Source organism: Amblyomma mixtum, chromosome 2 (genome assembly GCF_055824585.1).
Source record: "Amblyomma mixtum isolate Tamu chromosome 2, ASM5582458v1, whole genome shotgun sequence".
NCBI lineage: Eukaryota > Metazoa > Arthropoda > Arachnida > Ixodida > Ixodidae > Amblyomma > Amblyomma mixtum.
This window is the reverse complement of record NC_143013.1, coordinates 122221481-122243628: the sequence shown is the minus strand read 5'-3', so window position 1 is coordinate 122243628 and position 22148 is coordinate 122221481. Positions and strand designations below refer to the sequence as shown.

General features: G+C 51.4%; 1 protein-coding gene and 1 non-coding gene across 2 annotated transcripts in view; both read right to left on the bottom strand.

Moving 5' to 3' along the window:
* Positions 1 to 22148, bottom strand: part of LOC149360744 (uncharacterized) — a 55421-nt gene that overhangs the window by 11250 nt on the left and 22023 nt on the right. The window lies entirely within an intron of this gene.
* TRNAT-AGU (transfer RNA threonine (anticodon AGU)) lies at positions 18528 to 18599 on the bottom strand. Its single transcript has one exon. It is a non-coding gene; the product is annotated as a tRNA-Thr (tRNA).

Sequence of the window (22148 nt, the reverse complement as noted above, 5' to 3'; positions counted from 1 at the left end):
AAACCGGTGAATCGTATTAAGTAGTAAACTGGTTAACTAATTTTTAAGAATTAACTTATTAACTATCGCAGTTAAGCGCCTAGTTGCAATTATATATTTGTAGCCAGTCATTGGTAACAGCCATATCAGTTTTTAGAATTTCGAAACTGCGATTTTCCTTGGCGCTGTGGCTCGACAAAATTTGGCGTTTTCGACTAGTTACATGCACTGGAGGGGATGCTTTGCCTGCATGCTTTCGATACCGCATGCATTTTTCGCACGATGCAGCCAAACTTTGCCGAGCCACAGCGGTGAGGGTAATTGTGTTTTCGAAATTGTAAAAACTGATATGGCTATTACTAATGACCGGTTACAAATCCCTTACTACAACTAGGCGGATATCTACTAGTTAAAAAGTTAATTATTAAAAATTAGTTAACCAGCTTACTACCTGAGACAATTTACCGGTTTTCTGGTGTCCGCAAACAGTGGTAATACTATGCCGGAAAAGCCATACTTTTACCACAAAAAGCCTGCTTGCGACAATTTTTGAAAGTGTTTGCTGAAACACCCGGTATATATATATATATATATATATATATATATATATATATATATATCAGAAATTATTAGTATAAGATAAAGTCACAAGAAATTGAAAAACATAACAAGATTTAATTCACGAAGTTTCGGCTGGAGGACCAGCCTTTTTCGAGTGTATTACAGAATTTTAAGAGAACTTCTTGCTGGGCTAGTTGGTAATTCACTGTAAAAGTAAAGGCGCCAAAAAACCACACACACACATACGACTAGACACACACACAAGGCGCTCTGTCCCGTTCTCTTGTCTTGTGTGTGTGTGTGGTTTTTTTGGCGTCTTTACTTTTAAAATTACAGTATTTGAAACAAGCAGCTTTATAGCACCGCGAGGTACAGAAAAAAGTGTAAAACACAAATGCAAACAGTGGTGAGGGGGGAGGTTAAAAAAAAAAGTTGGTTACAACTTGAAAAGGCAGCAGGTGTTCGGAAGGAGGGGTAACGACAGAAAAGTCGATGACAACCGCGAAGCTCTACAGCGCACAGCTGCCACAGGGTTGTGAGAAAAAACAAACAAACAGAAAAAAAAACCTTTACTGCACAAGACTTTCCAAAATTGCACCGATGGCGCATTGCGGCGACCAGCGCGCAGTGCCTGGCAGCCGGACAGCGAGAAGGCAACATTTCAGGAGGAAGTTCTAGGCATGGGGGTCCGCAGCAATGTCAAAGAAACACCTCCGATAAAAAAAGAAAAGAAAGCTACTAAATTAGAATATGAAAAATCCCACTCAGAGAAGGGTTGTGGCAGAACAACACGATACAAGATAGATCATTAGGAAAAAACACAAGTTTCTAATGAATCCTTACACAACCACTCAATACACAACAAAAGAAAAAGACGCAAGGCTAACAACAAACACACACACACAACACCAGAAACGAACTGCAGTCAGTGGCAAGTACAATATACCGTGTACAGGAGCCATCCTGGCGACTTAGGGTGATGGCAAGATGGCGGGGTCGTAGTAGGGCTTGAGCTGCTGGACATGAATGGTCTCCCGTCCTCGGCGGCGATCAAGAGACGGCGTGAGTGGTTCCACTACATAATTAACCGGAGAGGTGTGCTCCAGTACACGGTAGGGACCATGGAACTTGGCGAGAAATTTTGAAGAGAGACCAGGAGTTCCTGAAGGGATCCAGAGCCACACAAGTGCGCCAGAAGAGTAGTTCGGTGAGGTTTGGTCTTGGTCGAGACGGGAGCGCTGGCGATACTGGGTGTCAGTCGTGAGTAAGCGGGCCATTTGGCGGCAGGCTTCGGCGTGTTGCGGGCCTTCGGAAACAGGCCGATATTCGAATTCATCAGGGTGGTAAGGGAGAATTGTGACGATAGTAGCAGAGGGTTGGCGGCCGTAAAGTAGGAAGGAGAGAAGCCGGTGGTGGACTGCGTACCGGTATTGTACGCGTAAGTGACGTACGGAAGGACAAGATCAAAATTCGTGTGGTCAGAAGCGAGGTACTTGGACAGCGTGTCTCCGAGGGTGCGGTTAAATTGTTCAGTGAGGCCATTGGTCTGCGGATGAAAGGCGGTGGTAGTTCGGTGAATCGTGCTGCACTCTTTGAGAAGCGCCTTTACCACGTCCGATAATAAAGCGCGGCCGTGGTCACTTAGCAGTTCACTAGGTGCACCATGACGAACGATGAATTGTTGCAAAATGAGGGAGGCGACGTCCGTCGCTGTGGCAGCCGGAAGGGCAGCAGTTTCGGCATATCGTGTAAGGTGATCCACCGCCACAATAGCCCAACGGTTGCCGGCTGCAGTGTATGGAAGCGGACCGTATAAATCAATGCCAACGCGGTCGAATGGGCGTAGAGGGCATGGTAACGGCTGCAGCTCTGCAGCGGAACGATGGGGAGGTATCTTGCGACGTTGGCGTGGAATGCAGGAGCGCACGTACTTCATGATGAAGGTGTACATTCCGCGCCAGTAGTAGCGCAGCCGTATGCGGGTATAGGTCTTGAAAACTTCCGCGTGACCGCTGTTCGGCGATAAAGTAGCCGATAGAGTAGGTTTTCGGCGATAAAGTAGGTATTCACGAATCGCAAAATGGGCAGCTTGGCGGTGGAGCGGACGTGACTGTGAAGCAGCCGTCGGGTTAGCAAGAAAGTCGAGAAGGGAAGCGATCCATGGATGCATGCTCTGCGCTGAAAGCATGTCGCTGGTGCGAAGCAAGGGCAGAGGAGCGCCGGAGGTGAAAGGCTGGCTATCTCGGCTGGAAGGGGGCAGCGGGACAGTGCATCGGCGTCTTGATGCTTGCGGCCGGTGCGATACACGCCGCGGGTATCATGTTCTTGCAAGTGAAGGGCCCACCTAGCGAGGCGGCTGGAGGGGTCTTTCAGGTTGCAAAGCCAACAGAGCGCATGGTGGTCGGTCACAACATCAAAAGGGCGCCCATAGATGTACGGTCGAAACTTCTCGAGGGCCCATACAATCGCCAAACACTCTTTTTCAGTTACTGAGTAATTGCGTTCTGCTGGTGTGAATGTGCGGCTAGCATAGGCAACGACGTATTCGTCAAAACCAGGTTTTTGTTGGGCGAGGACAGCGCTGAGGCCAACACCGCTGGCGTCCGTGTGAACTTCGGTAGGAGTGGCCGAGTCGAAATGGCGCAGAATAGGCGGCGCAAGGTGCTTTATGCGTCGTCGCACGCTGGAGACCACAATGATAAATCCGCACTTCCAGACAGCAGTTGGGATAAAGACGCAGCAATTGACGCAAAGTTGCGAATAAACCGGCGGAAATATGAGCAATAACCCAGGAAGCTGCGCAAGTCTTTGATGGAGGTAGGCTTGGGAAAGTCAACCACAGCACGAAGTCTTTAATCTGCTCTAGCAGCGAGGAGTCAGGAGCAGGCGTGAGCCCAGGAAGCGACTCAACCTGCTTTGACCCCTGGCGTGTCAGAATCCTCTGCTTGCGCAACTGCTCAAAGCTTTGACACACCGTGACAACTTCAGCAACGGTACCCAAGTCGCGCGCTAGAAGCATCTGAAAAGCGTCGTCATCGATGCCTTTCAAGATGTGTTGGATCTTGTCGGCTTCCGTCATACGAGGACTGACCCGCTTGCACAAGTCAACTACATCTTCAGTGTAGCTAGTGAAGCTTTCACTAGCCTGCTGAGATCGTTCGCGCAATCGCTGTTCGGCTCGGAGTTGCCTGACAGCCGGTCGACCAAATACTTCTGAAAATTTAGTCTTAAAGGTCGACCAGGTTTGAATATCTGCCTCATGGTTGCGATACCAGAGGTTAGCCACACCGGCGAGATAAAAAATGACGTTGTTTAGCTTCGTCACATCGTCCCATTTGTTGTATATACGCTCACCCGCTCGTACGATGTGAGCCAATCTTCAACATCGTTCTCGTCGGTGCCGCTGAAAATGGTCGGGTCCCGTTAACGAAGGGAGCCGGCACAGATGACAGCAGCCGTCCGGGATCAGGTCGGCGAAGCACCCACAAGCGCAGCGCTGGCAAAAACTCGCGAGAGCACTGTGACCTCGTCTTCGTCATTGCGATTGATCAGATGCTCAGACGCATCTTCTTTATCCTTACAATATATACATATACATCAAAATAAATAAATAAATTGAAATCTATTTCCCTTGGTTTCTGTGGCTGTTGGCTTCCGTCATATTTACAACGAGCCCCTCATTGTCCTTCCCATATATATATATATATATACCTGGTGTTTTTTATAAGGTGCAAAATTTTTAAAGAAAGGTAAATTCCTTTAAATTTATTTTAACCCTGGGATTAATCTGAGGGCTCCCGCGGACGCCAGGTAAGAGGAAAACTACTTTAATTAGTTCGCTGATTAACTGAATACGTTAATTAACTCTTATAATTTTTATTTTAGGGGATATGTTCCATTAGCAGGATTGAAGATCGTCTTCCAAACAGTCCAGCCAAGAAAAAAAAAATTAATGAAAAAATTTTTTCCGCGCGTTACGAAGCGAGAAAAAGTCGCCCAGCAAGGCAGCTTCACACTGTCACACAGCGTCTATGAGCGCCTGTGACGTAGTTCGCTCCGCCCTGCGCTTTGTGCCAGTGCGTTTGTGTTCCAACGCAGCATTCCGTGAGGCCGCGGAGCGAAGCGAGATAAGCAGCCATTGCGCAGGCCGCCAGTCCGGGACGCGTGACGCAAAGCGCAGGGCGGAGTAAACCACGTAAGAGGCGCTCCCGCCGCTGAGTTACGGTGTGAAGATGCCTACCAGGGTGACTTTTTCGCGCCTCGTAACGTGCGGGAAAAATTTTCAATTAGAATTGTTTTTTTCTCAGTTGGACTGCTTGGAGGACGATCTCCAATTCTGCGAATACAACATACCCCCTAAAAGTAAAATTAGAGAAGTTAATTAACATATTTAGTTAATCAGCGAACTAATAAAAGCAGTTTTCCTCTTGCCTGGCGCCCGCCGTAGCCTCCAGTATAGCCGCAGTGCTAAAATAAATCTAAAGCAATTTACATTTTTTTAAAAATTTTGGACCTCCTAAAAAAAAACACGGTATACATACATATATAAATATATACAGGGTGTTTTTTTTAGAAGGTCCAAAATTTTTAAAGAAAGGTAAATTCCTTTAGATTTATTTTAACCCTGGGGCTATACTGAGGGCTACGGCGGACACCAGGTAAGAGGCAAACTACTTTAATTAGTTCGCTAATTAACTGATTACGTTAATTAACATTTATAATTGTTATTTTAGGGGATATGTTGTATTAGCAGAATTGGAGATCGTCTTCCAAACAGTCCAGCCAAGAAAAAAGATTTTCATGAAAAAATGTTTTGCGCGCGTAACGAAGCGAGAAAAAGTCTCCCTGGTAGGCAGCTTCACACTGTAACACAGCGTCTGTGAGCGCTCGCTCCGCCCTGCACTTTGTTTCAATGCGTTTTTGTTCCAGCGCGGCATTCCGTGAGGCCGCGGAGCGAAGCGAGATGAGGAGCGATAGCGCAGGCCGCCAGTCCGGGACGCTGGACGCAAAGCGCAGGGCGGAGTGAACTACATCAGAGGCGCTCCCGCCGCTGCATTGCGGTGTGAAGATGCCTTCCAGGGTGACTTTTTCGCGCCTCGTAAAGTGCGTGAAAAATTTTTAATTAAAATTGTTTTTTCTTGGTCGGACTGTTTAGAGGACGATCTCCAATTCTGCGAATACAACATATCCCCTAAAACAAAAATTAGAAAAGTTAATTAACATATTTAGTTAATCAGCGAACTAATTAAAACAGCTTTCCTCTTGCCTGGTGCCCGCCGTAGCCTCCAGTATAGCCCCAGTGCTAAAATAAATCTAAAGCAATTTACCTTTTTTAAAAATTTTGGACCTTCTAAAAAAAAACAACCGGTATATATATATATATATATATATATATATATATATATATATATATATATATATATATATATATATATATATATATATATATATATATTGTCACGTTGTAGTGACGGCAGTCCAGTGGTCAGGAAGACACCAGCCAATCTTGGAAACGAAGCTCTTTATTTGGGCTGACTTGCGCCCGCAAAATAACTGAATCACTCGGCGGTGGCGTAAGCAACAAACGTGCTCGTCGGTCGTCGAACTACGAATGTCCGCCGCTCGCGGCATCGCTCAATTTAAAGCCGGCAAGGAAACTTCCAGATAACAGGTCAAGATCATCTACGGTAATCTGGAAAAACCTAGATGCAGCCTTGCATGGCTGTGAACAATCGAGATTAGTCTGGTCGCTTCTCGCGCCACGAACAAAAGTGATAACGACCCTTTCCTGCTGCCTTGAGTGTGAACGAACACACACTGCAATGATACGTGGAATTACCCCCCTTCCAAAGAAGCATCGTCTCGATGCTTTAAAATGAAAATAAACACGGAAAATGAAACTTCGAGTCCTTTAGCGTTCATAATATGGCTTCAGGCGTACGACATGTACGACATCCGGGCGTGTGCGGCGTCGCTGAGATGCTGTCGTGCCGTCGGGGATGACTTCGTAGTCGAGGTCACCGATGCGACGGAGAACCTTGTACGGGCCAAAGTAGCGTCGCAGCAACTTTTCACTCAATCCACGGCGGCGAACTGGCGTCCATATCCAAACACGATCACCTGGCTTGTAATGCGTGTCTCGTCGGCGCAGATTGTAGCGTCGAGCGTCGGTGTGCTGCTGGTCTTGAATGCGAAGCCGCGCAAGTCTTCGGGCTTCCTCAGCGCGATGAAGGTAGGCGGCGACGTCGAGGATGTCTTCGTCAGAAACGTGCGGGAGCATTGCGTCGAGTGTTGTCGTGGGCTTCCTGCCGTATACCAGCTGGAATGGGGTAAACCTGGTTGTCTCCTGGACGGCAGTATTGTACGCGAAGATCACGTAGGGCAGAATGGAGTCCCACGTCTTGTGTTCGGCATCGATGTACATGGAGAGCATGTCTGCGATGGTCTTGTTCAGACGCTCTGTGAGTCCGTTGGTTTGTGGATGATAGGCAGTTGTCCTCCGATGGCTTGTCTGGCTGTAGTTTAAAATGGCTTGCGTCAGCTCCGCTGTAAATGCCGTCCCTCTGTCTGTGATGAGCACTTCGGGGGCGCCGTGTCGCAGGAGAATTTGCTCGACAAAAAATTTTGCGACTTCTATTGCGGTACCATTAGGCAACGCTTTTGCTTCGGCGTATCGGGTCATGTAGTCGGTGGCCACGATGATCCACTTGTTACCTGATGCTGAAGTCGGAAAGGGGCCGAGGAGGTCCATTCCTATTTGCTGAAAGGGCTTAGTTGCAGGTGGTATGGGGTTGAGGAGTCCGGCTGGTCTAATCGGAGGCGTTTTGCGTCACTGACACTCACGGCACATTTTCACGTAATGGGAAACGTCGGTAGCTAGCCGCGGCCAATAGTACTTCTCCTGGATGCCGTGCAACGTGCGAGCAATCCCGAGATGCCCTGCAGTCGGCTCATCATGACAAGCCTGCATAATTTCTTGCCTAAGATTCTTGGGCACGACAAGAAGATGTACTGTCCTATTGGGCGCGAAGTTCTTCTTCAGGAGGACATTATTGTGAAGGACGAAGGACGACAGTTGGCGCTTGAACCCCCGGGGAGGCGATGCGGTCTTGCCTTTCAAATAATCAACTAGGCTTTGCAACTCAGGATCCGAGCGCTGCTGCTGCGCGAAACTGCTGGCGCTTACCGGTCCTAGGAAAGCATCGTCGTCTTCTTCTTCCGGTGCTGCGTCTACGGGGGCTCGCGATAGGCAGTCTGCATCGGAATGTTTGCGGCCAGATTTGTAGACTACAGTTATGTCGAATTCTTGAAGACGCAGGCTCCATCGAGCAAGGCGGCCGGAGGGATCTTTCAAATTGGCCAGCCAGCAGAGAGCATGGTGATCGCTCACAACCTTGAATGGTCGTCCGTATAGGTAGGGGCGAAATTTCAACGTGGGCCAAATAATGGCGAGACATGCTTTCTCTGTCGTCGAATAGTTGGCTTCGGCTCTCGACAGTGAACGGCTAGCGTACGCGATAACTTTCTCCTCTCTGCCATTTTTCTGAACGAGGACCGCTCCTAAGCCCACACTGCTTGCATCGGTATGAACTTCGGTTTCGGCGTTTTCATCAAAGTGCCCGCGCACAGGAGGGGACTGTAAGCGGCGCTTCAGCTCGTTGAAAGCTTCCTCTTGCGGCCTTTCCCATTTAAAAGGCATGTCAGCCTTGGTAAGTTGGGTCAAAGGTTCAGCGATGCGCGAAAAGTTCTTGACGAATCGCCGGTAATAAGCGCACAATCCAAGGAATCTGCGTATAGCTTTCTTGTCATTAGGCTGTGGAAACTCTGCGATCGCAGCCGTCTTCTGGGGGTCTGGGCGAACTCCATCCTTGCTTACGACGTGACCAAGGAACAGCAGCTCCTCGTAGGCGAAGTGGCACTTCTCTGGTTTCAGTGTCAGGCCTGAAGACTTGATCGTTTCCAGCACTATCCGAAGCCTTCTGAGGTGGTCTTCAAAGCTTGAGGAGAAGACAATAACGTCATCTAAGTAGACTAGGCAAATCTGCCACTTCAAGCCTGCGAGCACCGTATCCATTACTCGCTGGAACGTCGCTGGGGCAGAGCAGAGGCCGAATGGCATCACCTTGAACTCGAAGAGTCCGTCTGGCGTGATGAACGCAGTCTTCTCGCGATCTCTTTCGTCGACTTCAATTTGCCAGTAGCCGCTCTTCAGGTCCATCGATGAGAAGTACTTAGCGTTGCACAGCCGGTCCAGTGTATCGTCGATGCGGGGGAGGGGGTAGACATCCTTCTTCGTAATGTTGTGCAGGCGGCGGTAATCGACGCAAAAGCGAAGGGTGCCGTCTTTCTTTTTCACTAGGACGACCGGTGCTGCCCAGGGGCTCCTCGATGGCTGGATGACGTCGTCACGAAGCATTTCCTAAACTTGCTTGCGGATAGCTTGGCGTTCTAGCGGCGATACGCGGTAGGGGCTCTGCCGCAGTGGTCGGGCGTGTTCGTCTGTGACAATGCGGTGCTTGGCAAGGCTGGTTCGTCGCACGTTCGATGCTGATGAGAAGCAGTCGCTGTACTTTTGAAGAAGGCTGCGTATTTGGTCTTGTCTGCTCCGGGTTAATGCTGGGTTGATATCAAACATTGGTTGATGGCCTTGGTCAGATAGTTCTGCGGGTTGGTCGGGTAGGGCAAATACGTCTCTGATGTCTGCCAGCTCGTCGAGGAAAGCGATCGTCGTACCTTTGTTTAGATGCCGGTATTCTTCTGTGATGTTGGTTAGCAGCACCTGGGCTTGGCCATTTCGGATTTGGGCGACTCCCCTTGCGACACCCAGTCCTCGATCAAGGAGTAACTGGGTGTTCCCTTCGACGACGCCTTCGGCAGTTTCGACGTCTCCAGTACCTATGCAGGCGAAGACACTTGATCGGGGTGGCACGCTCAGTACTTCGTCGAGGACGTTTAAGGCAACGCGATGAGTCGCTGTCGTCGCTGCAGATATGGCTTTGTCCGTGGAAAGCTTGATCGACTTGGATCGAAGGTCGATGATTGCCCGATGTTCATTCAGGAAGTCCATTCCTAAAATCACGTCTCGCGAGCATTGCTGTAGGATCAGGAAGGTTGTCGCGTAGGTTCTCCCATTTACAGTAACTCTCGCGGTGCAGCGTCCTGCCGGCGTAATCAGGTTGCCACCTGCGGTGCGGATCAGCGGGCCATCCCAGGTTGTTGTTACCTTCCTGAGTCGGACAGCGAGTGGGCCACTCATGACAGAGTAGTCAGCTCCAGTGTCCACCAAGGCAGTAACCGCGTGACCGTCGACCGTAACTTCAAGGTCACTTGTTCGCGTTCTGGTATTGTACGTTGTCTTCGGTGTTCGATCTCGGCTTCGGCGAGTAGTGAGGCTGCGGCGGGCGTACTGCGACGTTACTTCACTGGGCAGCGGTAAAAGCTTCAAGTCTGGCCACGTCGGTGTCTTCGTCGTCGGTGTCGTCGTCGTCGGTGTCGTCGTCGTCGTCGTCGGTGCTGTCGTCGTAGTTGAGGCATGGTCTTGAGTACTCGTCGATGGAGGATCTTTGTCATTGCGCTTAGAAGCAACCTCACCTCCAGAGGCTGCTTTATTTAGTTTAACCTTCGGGGGCTGGGGGAGCGTCCACGCATGGCGTAACCTCGGCTAGGAGAAACAAAGCGCGGGGGCGATGGCGACGGGGAACGTGATAGGCGGCTCGGCGATGAGTATTCTTCCCGACGCAAAAACTCCTCGATTTCGGCTGGTCGCTGGCCGGGTCGGGGTCGTGGAGCGTCGTAAGAGAACCCTCGGATGCCCAGTCTTCTGTATGGGCAGTGCCGGAGGACGTGACCGGCTTCGCCACAGTGGAAGCATAGTGGGCGGCGCTGGTCGGGAGTTCTCCATTCGTCGCATTTCCTCGGCTGCGCGCGTCGCTCGTAGGACAGGCGTGTTGGGGGGAGTGGGCGGCGGTCCAACGCAGCTGGCTGAGGGCGATAGGGGCTTGGGTCCCGTCGTCGAGGTGCAGGACGGCGCACAGCTGCGGCGTAACTCATGGCTGGGGGCTGCAGAGGCTGCGTGGGTGTCGGCGTCACACCCAAGGCCTGTTGAACCTCGTCCCGGATGACGTCAGTTAGCGATGAAAGTTGCGGCTGCGTTCCCGTTGGCAGCAATCGTCGGAGCTCCTCTCGCACAACTTCACGTATAACCTCCCGCAGGTTATCGTTGTTAGCGGTTTCCATGCAGCTTGCTGACAAAAAGCGCTGCTGGCGGTCATACTGGCGGGCTCGGGCGTCAAGAGTTTTCTCCATTGTGGATGCCTCTTCTACGAATTCCGCGACGGTTTTCGGTGGGTTGCGAACGAGGCCGGCAAATAGTTGCTCTTTATATCCTCGCATAAGCAATTTCACCTTCTCTTCTTCCTTCATGCTCGCGTCGGCACGCCGGAAGAGACGCTTCATTTCCTCAGTGTACACAGCAACGGTCTCGTTTGGGTGTTGTATGCGAGACTGTAGCAGCTGCTGGGCTCTCTCCTTTCGCAGGACGTTCGTGAAGGTCTTTAGAAGCTGCTCCTTGAAGGTTTCCCAGTTCGTGAGGTTAGCTTCCTCATTCTCAAACCAGACTTTTGCTGGTCCCTCCAAGGCGAAAAACACGTACCTAAGTTTCGTGGCATCGTCCCAGTTGTTGAAGATAGCCACACGGTCGAACTGCTCCAGCCATTCTTCGGGGTCGGCGCCAGGCGAAGCGTCGAAGGTTGGTGGCACCCGGGGCTGCTGAAGAATGATTGGAGTCATCGTCTGGGGCAAGCTCATGATAGATGTTGCTGCTGGCTTTCGCTTCCGCGTAGGGTCCGGCAGATTCCCGAACTCTGGTTCGTCCCCTTGCAGGCGTCGGCTAGCGCGGTGGACTGGACTCAGGTCCTGCGGTTGATGACTCAGAGGGCTGGCGTCACGGCTTGTAGGGGGTGTCCGGAACATGGAAGGCTACCCAGCACCTCCACCAAATGTCACGTTGTAGTGACGGCAGTCCAGTGGTCAGGAAGACACCAGCCAATCTTGGAAACGAAGCTCTTTATTTGGGCTGACTTGCGCCCGCAAAATAACTGAATCACTCGGCGGTGGCGTAGAAAGAGAAGTTTATTTTTTCTGTTTTAACATAGAAAATACAAAACAAAACAGATGAACTTAATGCTCTGATCTGTCAAGCACATGCTCAGTGACGCAGCACTGAGCACGTCAGTAATGCAGTAGAAATGCCGATACTCGACCGCCGCGCAGGACGATAAAGTATGTCGACCATTTGCGCAAGAACTCAGCCTCGCTCATTGACAGAGCGTCCATGCATGCTTGTTCAAAGAGGCGCGTGCGCAGGCGCTGCAACATTGGGAACATTGTTCTTTGCGGACGCCCATTTAAGGATGCCACTCCACGCTGCCGCCACAAAACGAACATGCCGACACACAAGAGCATATATTGAAACACTTCGGGAGAACTAGTGCGCGCTTCCAGGCGGGTTAAAAACATGCGTGACACTAATGTCCAAAATGTGCGCGCAACTACACACTCAAACATTGCGTGCTGCAAAGTTTCAAGCAGACCGCACTGCGGGCATCGGGCGGAGGGCGCCACGCCCCACGCCGCAAGGCGGTCTCTTGTGGGCAGGACCCGCCAGCCTCGCAGCCAGCCGAAGTCCCTGACATCTGCAGGAAGCGTAGCTGAGGTCAGTTGGCGCCAGCGTGCCCGTCTCGTTTTCTGGAGTTGTTCGCGGGTCAGCGCAGCGACCGTTAGTGCTTCACACATCCTGGAGGGCGGGGTTTCATCAACATCCAGATCGGGCACGCCGGCAGTCAACGACGTCAGTGTGCGACGCACATTAACGAAAAATGCCGGGGGCTGCTCGGCTGTAGAGCCAACCACGTGTTGTGAAAAAAACTCGTTACGCGCTGTACCCAGAAAGTATGTGAGGAGTGTTCTCCCGGGATAGTCTGGGTTGCGTACAAGATCTCGTACTCCTCGCAAGGCGAGCACATTGCACATGGTGCGGATACAAGGTATACCAAACCCACCCATGTACGATGGAAGGCGCATGAACATTCGTGACACAAGTTCGGTTTTGCCCGCCCAAACGAAAGAGCCACAGGCCGAGGTTAGCCTGCGCGCAAACGTGCGCGGTGGGTTTGCGACGCGGGCGACAAAAAAACATGCGGCTAGGATTGTGGACTTAACTATATAGCAGCGCTCTGCCATTGAAAGGCGGAAAGTTGACGCCACCGAGAGGCGTTTCTCAGCGTTCGTGCGGAGGTTAGTCCAGGTTTCGCGGGCTACTTCTCCGCTGGCGAGGAATACTACTCCCAGGACTTTCACTCCCTGCACCCACTCCACCTCGCCCGCAAAGTTCGGTGTGAAGGTGCCAAACCTTAGTGCCTTGCTTTTTCTCCTGTTCAATAGGGCCCCAGATATCTCGCTGTACTCGAGAAACAGCCGCGAAAAAGCGGCGTAGCTATCCTCGTCCTTGAGGAAAAGCGACACGTCATCGGCGTAGGCCGATACCTTGATTTGGCCCTGGCCAGGCAGAGGGAAGCCGCGTATGGATGGGCTGTCGTTAATGCGCCGGATGAGTGGATCCAGGCATAACACGAAGAATGTTGGGGAGAGAGGGCATCCTTGCCTTATGCCCCTGGTGACTGAGAAGGGAGCGCTCTGGTGGCCGTTTACGGAGAGGCGAGCATTCAGGTCTGCGTAAAGTAAGCGCAGCCTGCTGACAATTTGCGGAGGGAATCCGAAGGCTTCAAGGACTCCGAACAGATACGAGTGTTCCACCCGATCGAATGCTTTCGCCTGGTCTAGTGAAACAAAGCACCCGCTGAAGCCCGTCCTGCTGGCAAATGTGAACAGGTCTCTAGTGAGTGCCAATGCATCAAACACAGAGCGGTCAGGGACACTGCTAGTTTGAGCCCGGTGGATTAGGTGAGGTAGGATCGTCCGCATTCTTGTGTTCAGTAAAGATGTGACTATTTTGTAATCTGCGTTTAAGAGGCTTATGGGCCGCCATGCTTGCGGGTCCGAGGGGTCACCGCCCGCTTTCGGAATGGGTATGATGCGACATTCGCGGAAAGAGTTTGGACGTAACCCATCCGCGAGGAAGCCGTTGACCATCTTCAGGAGTGCTCCTTGGATCTCGTAAAAAAAGTTTGAAGAAAAACTTGTTGGAATGCCGTCTGGACCGGGGGCAGAGGCTGCATTCATACTCTGCAGGATGGCGTGTAGCTCTTGGCTTGTGGCTGGTGCGCAAAGGTTTTCATGCAACTCTTCAGCTACTCGTGGCAAGTTTCCAAAAAAACTTTGTAGAAGCCCGTCATAGCCATCCTGAAGATGTAGCCAACTGTCCGTAGAGAACAGGTTCGAAAAGTGGCTTGCGAAGATCGTGCAGATATCGGCCGTGGTTTTGCTTTGGGTGCCGTCTGGGAGTGTCACGAAAGGCACAGTAGCGGCAGCGAATTCCTCTGCCGTGCCTGCGCGTACGTGTCGTAGCACAGCCGGGTCTGATATCGGCCGCCCGAGCTGGTGTGCACGACTAGCTGCCCGTGATGACTGGCAGAGCAACACGTGGTAACGTGCTTTAAGTAGACTCAGGTAATCGCTCATGGCAAAGGTTAAGGGTGCTCCCCTTTGCACTATACGGATGCGCTTGAGGGTGTCATTCAGTGCATGAGTTACCCGCCGTCTGCGGTCTTGACCGGCCGCCACCAGAGTTGCCTGCCAACGAGCTTTGAGTGTGTCCAATGAATCAGTCGCAACGAAGCTCTTGCACGATGCTGCCAACGCCGTACGCAGCGACGCCACGCTTTCCGGGTCCGCCAGTAGGCTCGTGTCCATGCGCCACGTAACAGTACGTGGGGTGTCCTCACCAAAGTCGAGCCTGACTGACAAGGGGTGGTGATCGGAAATCACCGGCGTGCCTGCAGGGAACGCGAGAACTTCGCAGCTAACGACAAAAGAAGCGAGCTCTGGTGGAAAATAGAATTTGTCTATCCGACTCGCTGACTGTGCTCTCTCAAACGTCGCTCCAAAGGCATCCCCGTGAAGCCGCACCCACGCGTCAGACAAGCGGAACTGAGTCACGAGATCGCGGAGCGCGGGGGCACCGCAATAACGGCGACCGTGACCCTGTCCGCGGACGTCGCGGTCGATGTTAAGTACACAATTGAAGTCACCGACGATGAAAGTGGGGTAGGGATCAAGGAGGAATGAGTCGAGGCGCTGAAAAAAATCAGAACTACTAGTCCGCCGTGCTGGCGCATATACAACCAACGCACGTACCCGCCGCTGGTTTAGTGTGAAGTCGACCGCAAGAGTGCGGCCGTCCAGCCCGAAAGTGCAATGAGCACCCGCGCGCAGGCAGGGGTTTACAAAAACGACACCAACACCGCACATATGAAAATCAGTCAACGAAAAATAAGCAAAAACAGAAAACCGGGTGGTGAAATTCAGCACATCAAGTGAAGTACGGAAGTTGCATTCCTGTAAAAACAGGATGTCGACGCCCCTAGCCCTGGCAAAGTGCATCACCTCTCTCTGTCTGTCTACGGATTGAAATCCCCGAACATTCAGGGAGAGGAGATGCACAACCGCCATGACTGCCAAGAGCACCGACGGCATAGCATACAACCTAAAGAGCGCTGCCATGGGCGGCGCTTGGCGCGCGCGGCACTTTTTTGCTAGAACGTTCGTTAACAGTCCCTTCGGATTCCGATGATTGGGGGTGGGCACGTTTGAAGTCTGGTCGGGAAAAGTCCATGTTTTCGGGGCCGTCGGCGCTTGTGGCCTCGCTCACCGGTTGCTGCGTGGTCTTGGCGACGCTCGCAGCTGAAGCCGATGCCGACGCCAGGGTCGCCGATGGGAGGGTGTGGCTGGCTGGTGACGGGAAGCGCGCATCGTCCGCACCTCCAGGAGTCGTCGGTCCTGACACCTGGCCGCACGTCAAGTCGCCTGTCAGGCGAAGCGGCGTGACTTTGTCCGGTACGTCCACCAGGTCGCCCGACGCCACGCTCGACTCATCGCCGCTGCTGCTCTCGGTGTTGAAGGAAGCTGTGCGGCGTAGCGGCGGCAAGGGTTCCGAGAAAACAGCACCGAACGGCTCCACCTCGTTTGAAGGAGACCCTCGAGCTGCTCCTTCACGGGCACTTCCGTCGCGGGGGTGGGCTCGGGCTCCCTCGGGCTGCTGGTCGTAGGGACCACGTCGGCAACAGGCGTCCGGAGGGTTGGTGTGCTCCGTGTTTCCGTGGCCACGTTGTCTTTGCTCGGGGCTTTCCTCGAGGCGGCGGCCGCCGCATACGACCGTGGCCGCAGGCAGTCCGCTGTGGCGTGGCTTCCACCGCAGCGCCTGCAAGCCGCTCCGCATCCTGCCGTGTCGTGGCCGAACACCTCGCAGCGAGCGCACCGCGGCGTTCGACACGCCGCGCCGATGTGGCCGTCCTGCCCGCAGCGGGAACACACCTTCCGGACGCCTCGGTAGTCAAACATGACGCGGTGGCCCTGGACGGTCAAGAAGTTCGGCACCGCCTGCTTCATCTCGATCCGGACCACGCGCGTCCCGTTGCCGACGTGACGACGGCCCTTGAGGACGGGGTGGGTGATGTCCAGCACCTTTCCGTAAGAGGACAGTGCTGCCGCCAGCGCCGCGTCTCCCACGAACAGCGGCACACGAAAAGCCGTCACGTGGACCACGGCGGGTCCCACGCAGGCTACTGGGACGGAAGTGCCATTCACGTTGAAGGCGCCTTCCACTAGCATCTTCTCTGCCGCCGCAGCCGAGGCCATGGCGACGCAGAACTTCATGCCTCCATGGTGTTGGAGGCTCTCTAGCCCTTTCGGGCCGACAACCGACTCGATGCCGTCGACGATGTCGTCAGCCGTCGCGTCGGAAGTAACTACGAACTGGAAACAGTGCGCCTTTGGGGGCGGCGCACGGAACACCGGAGGTGCAGCAGGTCCCGGGCCTCCCATGACGTCACGGGTGGCCGGCTGGGCTGCTGCTTGCACGAACTTCACACAGTTTGCCCGAGCACCGGCAAAGGCACGGCGCCTGGGCGGGGAGGCTGGTTGCGGAACCTCCGGGCCGCAGTGGATCCGGGGCCCGCCTGCACTTGTCGAAACTTCTCACGAAGCCAGCGCCGAAAAAAACTTCGCTGGTTCTGGACGAGCTCGGGCAGCAACAAACGTGCTCGTCGGTCGTCGAACTACGAATGTCCGCCGCTCGCGGCATCGCTCAATTTAAAGCCGGCAAGGAAACTTCCAGATAACAGGTCAAGATTATCTACGGTAATGTGGAAAAACCTAGACGCAGCCTTGCATGGCTGCGAACAATCGAGATTAGTCTGGTCGCTTCTCGCGCCACGAACAAAAGTGATAACGACCCTTTCCTGCTGCCTTGAGCGTGAACGAACACACACTGCAATGATACGTGGCAATATATACGAGGTCTGTTAGAAAAGTATCCGACTTTCTTTTTTTTTTGCGAACACCTGATGGATATGAAACAAGCGCGCTTGCATCAGCCGACCTTGAACCTTCGTGCGCATGCACGAATTTTTTCCCGCCTGGCAATAGTGTCAGTCGCTGGGACACAGCGTTTGAGTGAGGCTGTGCGCAGTGCTCTCGTCTGTTTTTTATTTCAAGGAAAATGGCGGAGTTACAGGAGCAGCCCTACTGCATCAAATTTTGCCATAAACTGGGCGACAGCCAAATGGAAACCATTCGGAATATTTAGACGACTTTCGGTAACGATGCTATGAGCAGCACACAGGCTAAGCAGTGGTACAATTAGTTTAAAGATGGCCGCACATTGGTGGAGAGCGAGCCATGCTCCGATCGGCCATCAACATGCCGAAATGACCAGGTCAATGCCGAAGTGAACGCTGTGGTGATGCGGGACCGTCGTGTGACTATCTGAGAAATTGCGGAAGAGGTGGACATGAGCAATTTTTCTGCACATTCCGTTATCACAGAAGATTTGGCCATGGAGAGAGCTGCGGCGAAATTCGTGCAGAAGCTGCTCACGGTGGAGCAAAAGCAGCTTGGTGTTGAAGTCTCACAGCACATGTTTGATTCCATAAACAGTGACACCGATTTCATCAACACCATAATCACTGGTGACGAGTCTTGCGTGTACGAGTACGGCTCGGAAACCAAATACCAGTCGTCACAGTGGAAGCATTCCACGTCACCAAGACCAAAGAAGGCCCGCCAAGTGCGCAGCAATGTGAAAGTGATGCTGACTGATTTCTTTGACTCCCTCTGTGAGGCACACCACGAGTACGCCCCCCACAGAGTCAAACAACGACCAAATAGTACTACAGGGATGTCCTCCGTCGCCTACGTGATGCTGTGCGGCGCAAGAAACCGGAGTTCAGGTCAACAGGAAAGTGGCGTATCCATCACGACAATGCTCCTGCTCATTCCTCGCACTTGATTCAGGTTTTTTAGGCGAGAAACTAGACTCCTGTAGTTCAACAGACCCCTTACTCTCCTGATATTGCCCCCTGCGACTTCTGGCTGTTTCCCAAAACCAAGAGGCCATTGAAAAGAGCGCGATTTCAGACAAGAGAGGGCATTATGGCTGCAACGACAGCTGAGCTAAACTCCATTCCGAAAGGGGCCTTTTCGGAATACTTCCAACAATGGCAACACCACTGGGATAAGTGTGTGGAGTCCCAAGTAGACTACTTTGAAAGTGACTAGGTTTGCAACGCTCCAGTTGTGCCAGATTTTTTTCTTCGGCCAAAGGTCGGATATTTTTCTAATAGACCTCGTATATAGGAAGGGCAATGAGGGGCTCGTTGTAAATATGACGGAAGCCAACAGCCACAGAAACCAAGTGAAATAGGAGATTGCAATTTATTTATTTATTTTGATGTGTTGATCAATTTAGAGCATTACTGAATATGTTATCGCTTAAAGCTAATTGATGAGAAAAGCAGAAAAAAACAACCACATGCCGCCGGTGGGATCCGATCCCACGACCTCCGAATTACTCGTCCGGTGCTCTACCTCTGAGCTACGGCGACAGCTGTCAAAGCTGCTGCTTTCGGGAGATTTATGTTTACAAGTAACCCATCTCTCTTACAATTAACCCTGTCCTGTTGCAGCTGCGGCCACCCTATCCCCGCAAACTTCTTAATCTCATCCGCCCACCTAACTTTCTGCGGCCCCCTGCCACGCTTGCCTTCCCTTGGAATCCACTCCGTTACCTTTAAGGAGCAGCGGTATACTGCCTTCGCATTACATGCTCTGCCCAAGCCAATTACTTGTCTTTATTTCGACTAGGGTGTCATTAACCACCGTTGTTCTCGCACCCACCCCACCCGCTTCCGATCTCTTAACGTCACGCCTACCATTGTTCTTCCCGTAGCTTGCTGTGTTGTCCTTAACTTAAGCTGAACCCTCTCTGTTAGCCTCCACGTTTCTGCCCCATAGGTGAGTACCGGTAAGATCAGCTGTTTTATACTTTTTTGTGAGAGATATTGGTAAACTGTGATTCATGATTTGACAGAACATACCATATACGCTGTACCCCATTCGTGTTCTTACAGTTTTTTCCTTCTCATGATTCGGCTATTGCACTCACTACCTGTGATAAGTACACGTATTCTCTTACCACTTCCAGGACCACACTACCAATTGCGATGTCTTTTCCCCTCAGAGACTGTCGAACATTATTTTGGTATTCTGCATGTTTATTTTAAGGGCTACTCTTCTGCTCTGCCCTTCTAACTCATTGATCATGCTTTGCAGTTGGTCTCCTTATTGACTTCGCAAGGCAATATCATCAGCGAGTCGTAAATTACTCTGGTACTCTCCATTAACTCTTACCCCCAACTGCTTGCTATCCGGGCCTCCGAACACCTCCAGTAAACAAGCGGTGCAATGGAATTGGTGAGCTCGTGTCTGCCTGGTTGACACCCTGCCTTATTGTAATTTTGATCCCTGACTTTACGAATGACTATGGTAGCAGTGCAGTCGTTATACACATCTTGCAATATTTTCATATAAGACTCTTCTACGTCCTGATTGCGCAATGTCTCCATTACTGCTGAGGTTTGCACTGAGACAAATGCTTTTCCTTAATCAATGAAGGCTAGGGGCCATTTTCTTTTATCATTTAGGCACAACCTGTCAAAAACATCGAGCTGGAACTTTTTTTTGTTAGCGGCCTGTTGCTCAGCTTGTTGATTACAACTTGCTTAGTGTTTTATTCTTATAGATAATAGAAAAATCTCATAATGTGTCTAAATGGCTCGCAAACATACTTCTTATGCCTATGTACGGGATGTTAATATCTGTACAAGACAAACTTACCTTGACCTTCTGCAAAGCTTCCGTTGATTACGGTGTACACCTCTCGGCTAAAGAAATAAGGAAATAAGCGTACTTACACACATTGCAATACCTCTTCAAATTATGCTGTAAATTATATACGAAATATAACATACCCTGTCATTAGGTACACAACATCCGGATCACCAAATTTTCTGTTATTTTCGTACGCATACCCCATTAAATTTCTCAGCGTCTTCAGGTCATATATGTATTCGTTGTTATACGGGTATAGATCAGCATATGATTCATACTGCAGAACCAAAAAAAAAACAAGAAACATAGGGATTTATTATGCATAGCCCAAGCAGGACGTCAAAACTGGCTTCAGTGAAATACGTGGCGCCAATAAATACCTTGCTTATGTCCGCCCCTGTGACCAAAAACTTTATCCTTGGAGCTGTCATTGAGCTGAATCTCAAATTTACCTGGAGACAGGAGACATCGGTTTGTAGGAATGGTTGATTAAACGCGACAAACGTCAATAGCTTTATACACTCCATCTCTTCTTGAAGTACTAAAATTACGGGAGCCATATGAAATGCAGAACCACTTTAGAATGACTCAAATGACAAAAACCTGATTTTTACTTAATTTCATGCGACTTAGGTGAAAAGTTACAGGAAAAATAAAACAGCAATCAGCAGTAACTGAACATAACTTATAAATTTATAACTTCCAAGAAATACAAACGAGCGGTGTTAGTGCTATTTAAATGGCAAAGGAACGCCTTTGTGTTCAAGTCTGTAGTGGTGGTGAGCATGTTGAAGCGAGCAAGTTGAAGGAAGGAATGTTTTCGTACCTTATGGGGCGGTTTTAAATTTTTCTCCCAGTAATCGGGTACATGGAAAAATTGAGTTATCAAGGAAGAAGACAACGAGATCATTGAGCTCATGATCATATGCGCACAGCGTTCCAAACGCCAGTAAGGGGTGGTAGCTTCAAGTAGTTGAGCAGAATTTGAAAAGGTATTTATCGAGCCATGAGGCTACTGGTGAATACACCTGACCTCATGAACGGTCTCGCGTACACTTGAACAAGTTTGATGGTTAGGCTAAGTGTCATCGTTATTATCATATTCCTCAGTACGCTCACTGCGGGGCTAAGGGCTCTCCCCTACTTCTTCAATTAACCCTGCCCTGTGCCACCTGCGGGAACTGTATCCTCGCAAACTTCGTAACCTCATCCTCCCACCTTTCTGCCGCCTCGAGCTATGCTTGCCTTCTATTGGAATATACTCCGTTACCCTTAAGGACCAGCGGTTATCTTGCCTTCGCATTACATGCCCTGCCCAAGCCCACTTCTTCCTCTTGACTTCAACTAGGTTGTCATGAACCCGCATTTGTTTCATGTGTAGCGGTGCGTTTATTAGGCGTCCTCAAGAGACCGAACCGCCGTGTAGGATATGGCAGCGTAGACAGGCGTAGCCAGCACCAAGAGAGCGCGGCAACTTTGTCGTCGTCAGGCGCAGTGTAGTGTGGGCGCATCCCTGTAGCGGAACCCGTCAAAATTGGCACACTACCCCGGGTGAAAAAGAGCCAGCCTGGCATCTTAAAGGAAAGGACCAACAGAGGGGTCGTAGTACGGCTTACGTCGGTTGACGTGGACAGTTTCGCGGCCACGGCGACGCAAGTCCTCAGAGGGTGCAACGGGCACAACAATATAATTGACCGGAGAGGTTTGCTTGAGAAACCGGTAAGGACCATGATACCGATCCAGCACTTTCCGCGAAAGGTGAGGAGTTGTGGGAGGCACCCAGAGCCACACGAGGGAGTCGGCAGGATAGGAGGTAGAGGCCTCGGAAGTGTCGCGGTCATGTTTTTGCTGCCGCTGGGTCTGCGTGGTAAACGAGCGAGCAAGCTGACGGCATTCTTCGACGTACCTGGCATCGCCGCAGAGTGGCGTGGACTCGGAAATGTAGGGGCGAGAGCGAAGAAGAGTATCCATCGTGCAGGGCGGCTCACGGCCGTTGAGAAGAAAGAAGGGAGAGAATCGAGTGGTGGTTTGCATCGCAATGTTATATGCGTAGATGACGAAGGGAAGAACCTGATCCCAGTTGGAGTGGTTGGCGTCGACGTATGTACATGACCAGCATATCACTGAGGGTTCGGTTGAAACGCTAGGTCAGGCCGTTGGTCTGAGGGTGGTAAGACGAAGCGGTTCGATGGATAATGCGACAGTCCTTGAGGAGCGCCTCAAGGGCGTCAGACAGGAATACGTATCTACGGTCGCTGAGCAGT